This window comes from Eurosta solidaginis, chromosome 5 (genome assembly GCF_040869045.1).
Source record: "Eurosta solidaginis isolate ZX-2024a chromosome 5, ASM4086904v1, whole genome shotgun sequence".
NCBI lineage: Eukaryota > Metazoa > Arthropoda > Insecta > Diptera > Tephritidae > Eurosta > Eurosta solidaginis.
The window spans coordinates 20010981-20016896 of record NC_090323.1 but is presented as its reverse complement, the minus strand read 5'-3'; positions in this window follow the sequence as shown (position 1 = coordinate 20016896).

Here is a 5916-nt window from a genome sequence, read left to right as displayed (position 1 = left end):
GTAGTATTCACATATACAGACGCATATGGCTACAAACTACAAATATACATGTACATAGGGATTCAAGGAGTTGTGTAGCGCAATATAGCTTATCCAACCCAATTGTCAACCTCACCTTCGAGCGGCGAATCCCGTTTCACTAACAGACGAGGCTCTGGCGACCCCAATCTCCTCATGGAACTTGGGCGTGGGGAGGGAGGGATGGCCTGAAGGTTTAATGTGGCCATATAAATCGTTCCCGAGATGGTCGGGCCAGCACCTTAATGGTGCTGTGTTACCGGAGCGTATCGGATCTGTATCCGACAAAGGACCATCACATCGATAACACTCCCCAAAGCCTTCGGGGAGTAACCTAATCGCTACAACAACAACAACAACAACATACATGTACATATATGGCTGACAACCAAGCATGAAGTTCACGAAATGACTAGAGTTTAGGAGAAATGGGTGAACGAGAAAACCGAGAGTATAAAAGCAGCGCAAGCTGATACATGCCAGTTTGATTTAAACACACAATTAGTTGTGAAGTAAGAGTTATTGTGAAGTACTCTCAAAGTAGTCTAATAAAGACCATTTTGCATTGCTGAATATTGGAGTTATTTATTCAACAATTTAGCGATTCGAAAGTTAGCAGAAGGTTTGGAATGAGCGGGGTTTCCCTAAATTCGTTACAATAGAAAGCTTTACAACCTAATGTTTCGCTTCGCATTTTCGGCTGAAAATAAGAAAGTAGCTTAGAGCGATGAATACATCTCATCCGTCAATCAGTTATAGGCCTATTGGTCGTGTAGCCATTTGAAGTGGTCATAACGTCAATTGACCTTTTGGCCGCTGGCTATGGTAACAATTCCGGATATCGAAATGTTTCCTGTCGCTTTTACGGTTATATCCAAGCTCTGTGAAGTTGGCACCTACTTGGTCGAATAATTAAAAAAACCATATCTCATTCGTTTGTCCACCGTTTGTCCATGTTTGTCCAGGAAAAATTTTCGTTTGTCCACCTTTTGTTAAAAATATATTTCAAAAAAAAAAAAAATCGTGTGTAAAGTTGGCACCTCCATTTGCGAGTATTTAAAAAAACTAAATGCCGTTCGTTTGTCCATCGTTTGTCCACGTTTGTCCAGGAAAAATTTTCGTTTGTCCACCTTTTGTTAAAAAGTTATTTCAAAAAAAAAAATCCCGTGTGAAGTTGGCACCTCCATTTACGAGTAATTAAAAAACCAAATGCCATTCGTTTGTCCATCGTTTGTCCAGCAAAAATTTTCGTTTGTCCACCTTTTGTTAAATTTTTGTTTCGCTTTATTGTGCTAAATCGTATGTCCATCGTTTGTCCAGGAGAAATTTTCGTCTGTCCACCTTTTGTTAAAAAGTTATTTCAAAAAAAACAAAAATCGTGTGTGAAGTTGGCACCTCCATTTACGAGTAATTAAAAAAACCAAATTCCATTCGTTTGTCCACGTTTGTCCAGGAAAAATTTTCGTTTGTACACCTTTTGTTAAAAAGTTATAACAAAAATATTTTTTTTCGAAAAAACCCAAAAAGATTTTTGTTACACGTTATGTTAGCAAATGTTTGTCATATATTTCCACATAAAAAAAGACTAAATGCCGCAAATAAATTTACACATAATTTCATGAGCAGCAATTGTTTAGATTTTTTTCAAAAAAATGATTTTGTTATCATTTTTTAACAAAGGGTGGACAATAGGAAATCTTTCGTAGACAAATATATTGACAAACAATGGGCAAACGACGGACACAAAAAGCGAAAAAAACTTTTGGGGTTTTTCGAAAAAAAAAAATATTTTTGTTATAACTTTTTAACACGAGGTGGACAAACGACAATTTTTCCTGGACAATCGTGGACAAACGATGGACAAACGAATAGCATTTGGTTTTTTTAATTACTCGTAAATGGAGGTGCCAACTTCACACACGAGTTTTGTTTTTTTGAAATAACTTTTTAACAAAAGGTGGACAAACGAAAATTTCTCCTGGACAAACATGGACAAACGATGGGCAAACGACGGACATACGATTTAGCACAATAAAGCGAAACAAAAATTTTTTTGGGTTTTTTCGAAAAAAAAATGTTTTTGTTATAACTTTTTAACAAAAGGTGGACAAACGAAAATATTTCCTGGACAAACGTGGACAAACGATGGACAAACGAATGGCATTTGGTTTTTTTAATTGCTCGTAAATGGAGGTGCCAACTTCACACACGATTTTTGTTTTTTTGAAATAACTTTTTAACAAAAGGTGGACAAACGAAAATGTTTCCTGGACAAACATGGACAAACGATGGGCAAACGACGGACAAACGATTTAGCACAATAAAGCGAAACAAAAAATTTTTTGGGTTTTTTCGAAAAAAATTTTTTTGTTATAACTTTTTAACAAAAGGTGGACAAACGAAAATTTTTCCTGGACAAACGTGGACAAACGAATGGCATTTGGTTTTTTTAATTACTCGTAAATGGAGGTGCCAACTTCACACGGGATTTTTTTTTTTTTGAAATAACTTTTTAACAAAAGGTGGACAAACGAAAATTTTTCCTGGACAAACGATGGACAAACGAATGGCATTTAGTTTTTTTAAATACTCGCAAATGGAGGTGCCAACTTCACACACGATTTTTTTTTTTTTGAAATAACTTTTTAACAAAAGGTGGACAAACGAAAATTTTTCCTGGACAAACATGGACAAACGATGGACAAACGAATGAGATATGGTTTTTTAATTATTCGACCAAGTAGGTGCCAACTTCACAGAGCTTTATATCCACCCAAAATAAAAAAAAAACCTGTCTATGCATCAAGCTTTCGTTAAAAGCTCAAGCTTTTTCATGCATCCAAAAACGCTAACGTAAGCACTGTATATAAAGTGGCGATTTGCAACTCTATTTCTAAGATCACACATCCATACGAATATGTATGCCGTCTATGGTTACTATACCAATTTTTATGTTTGAGTTGCGCATGCGTATGTTTTGCTGTCGTTGCCTTGTTGAATCTGTTTAATTTGGTTTCCCTGCAATGAGCGCACTAATCGACTAATGAGCTGATACCAAAAATATGGATTTTACTTACATACTTACACATTCTTACCTACCATAGCTTAGACTCTAAGCTATGGTAGGTAAGCCTTAGAGCTTAAGTTGCTAGATTACACACAATTGCCTACTTGATTAAAAAAATAATAAAAAAAATATAACTTAATGCACTTTTTCCTGTAATTTCTTCTCACCTTTAATATAGACAGCACTAATGCTGTATTTTGATAATAAAAATCTTAACCCAAAAAAAAACAAGTAAGGAAGGTTAAGTTCGGGTGTAACCGAACATTACATACTCAGTTGAGAACTATGGTGACAACATAAGGGAAAATAACCATGTAGGCAAATGAACCGAGGGAAACCCTGGAATGTGTTTGTATGACATGTGTATCAAATGAAAGGCATTAAAGTATTTTATGAGGGAGTAGGCCATAGTTCTATAGGTGAACGCCATTTAGGGATATCGCCATAAAGGTTGATCAGGGTAGACTCTAGAATTTCTTTGTACGATATGGGTATCAAATGAAAGGTGTTAATGAGTATTTTAAAAGGGAGTAATCCTTAGTTCCATAGGTGGACGCCGTTTCGAGATATCTCCATAAAGGTGTACCAGGGGTGACCCTAGAATTTGTTTGTACAATATGGGTATCAAAAAAAAGGTGCTAATGAGTATTTTAAAAGGAAGTGATCCATAGTTCCATAGGTGGACGCCGTTTCGAGATATCGCCATAAAGGTGGACCAGGAGTGACCCTAGAATTTGTTTGTACGATATGGTCATCAAATTAAAGGTATTAATGAGGGTTTTAAAAGGGAGTAGTGGTAGTTGTATAGGTGGTCGCTTTTTCGAGATATCGCCATAAAGGTTGACCAGGGGTGACTCTAGAATGCGTTTGTACGATATGGGCATCAAGTTAAAGGTATTAATTAGGGTTTTAAAAGGGAGTGGTAGTAGTTGTATAGGTGGTCGCCTTTTCGAGATATCGCCATAAAGGTGGACCAGGGGTGACTGTAGAATACGTTTGTACAATATGGGTATCAAATGAAAGGTGTTAATGAGTATTGTAAAAGGGCGTGGGGCTTAGTTCTATAGGTGGACGCCTTTTCAAGATATCGCCATAAAGGTGGACCAGGGGTGACTCTAGAATGTGTTTGTACGATATTGGTATCAAATTAAAGGTATTAATGAAAGGGAGTGGTGGTAGTTGTATATGTGAAGGCGTTTTCCAGATATCGACCAAAATGTGGACCAGGGCGACCCAGAACATCATCTGTTGGATACCGCTAATTTATTTATATATGTAATACCTGCCAAGATTTCAAGGGTTTTTTATTTCGCCCTGCAGGACTTTTTCATTTTCTTCTACTTAATATGGTAGGTGTCGCAACCATTTTACAAAGCTTTTTCTAAAGTTATATTTCGCGGCAATAAACCAATCCAATTACCATGTTTCATCCCTTTTTTCGTATTTGGTATAGAATTATGGCATTTTTTTCATTTTTCGTAATTTTCGATATCGAAAAAGTGGGCGTGGTCATAGTCGGATTTCGTTCATTTTTTATACCAAGATAGAGTGCGTTCAGATAAGTACGTGAACTAAGTTCAGTAAAGATATGCCGATTTTTGCTGTAGTTATCGTGTTAACGGCCATGCGGAAGGACAGACGGACGGCTGTGTATAAAAACTGGCCGTGGCTTCAACCGATTTCGCCCATTTTCACAGAAAACAGTTAACGTCACAAAATCTATGCCCCTACCAAATTTAAAAGGGATTGGTAAATTTTTGTTCGACTTATGGCATTAAAAGTATCCTAGACAAATTAAATGAAAAAGGGCGGAGCCACGCCCATTTTGAAATTTTCTTTTATTTTTGTATTTTGTTGCACCATATCATTACTGGAGTTGAATGTTGACATAATTTACTTATATACTGTAAAGATATTAAATTTTTTGTTAAAATTTTACTTAAAAAAAAATTTTTTTTTTAAAAGAGGGCTTGGTCTTTCTCCTATTTTGCTAATTTTTATTAACCGTACATATAGTAATAGGAGTAACGTTTCTGCCAAATTTCATCATGATATCTTCAACGACTGCCAAATTACAGCTTGCAAAAGTTTTAAATTGCCTTCTTTTAAAAGTGGGCGGTGCCACGCCCATTGTCCACAATTTTACTAATTTTCTATTCTGCGTCATAAGTTCAACTCACCTACCAAATTTCATCGCTTTATCTGTTTTTGATAATGAATTATTGCACTTTTTCGGTTTTTCGAAATTTTCGATATCGAAAAAGTGGGCGTGGTTATAGTCCGATATCGTTCATTTTAAATAGCGATCTGAGATGAGTGCTCAGGAACCTACATACCAAATTTCATCAAGATACCTCAAAATTTACTCAAGTTATCGTGTTAACGGACGGACGGACGGACCAATTTTTTTTCGATCCTGATGATTTTGATATATGGAAGTCTATATCTATCTCGATTCCTTTATACCTGTACAACCAACCGTTATCCAATCAAACTTAATATACTCTGTGAGCTCTGCTCAACTGAGTATAAAAAAAAATCAAGAAAGCACAAACAAAATATGCAGCAGTTGAAATCGAGCTTTTTCCTGGACAATCGTGGACAAACGATGGACAAAAGAATAGCATTTGGTTTTTTTAATTACTCGTAAATGGAGGTGCCAACTTCACACACGAGTTTTGTTTTTTTGAAATAACTTTTTAACAAAAGGTGGACAAACGAAAATTTCTCCTGGACAAACATGGACAAACGATGGGCAAACGACGGACATACGATTTAGCACAATAAAGCGAAACAAAAATTTTTTTGGGTTTTTTCGAAAAAAAAATGTT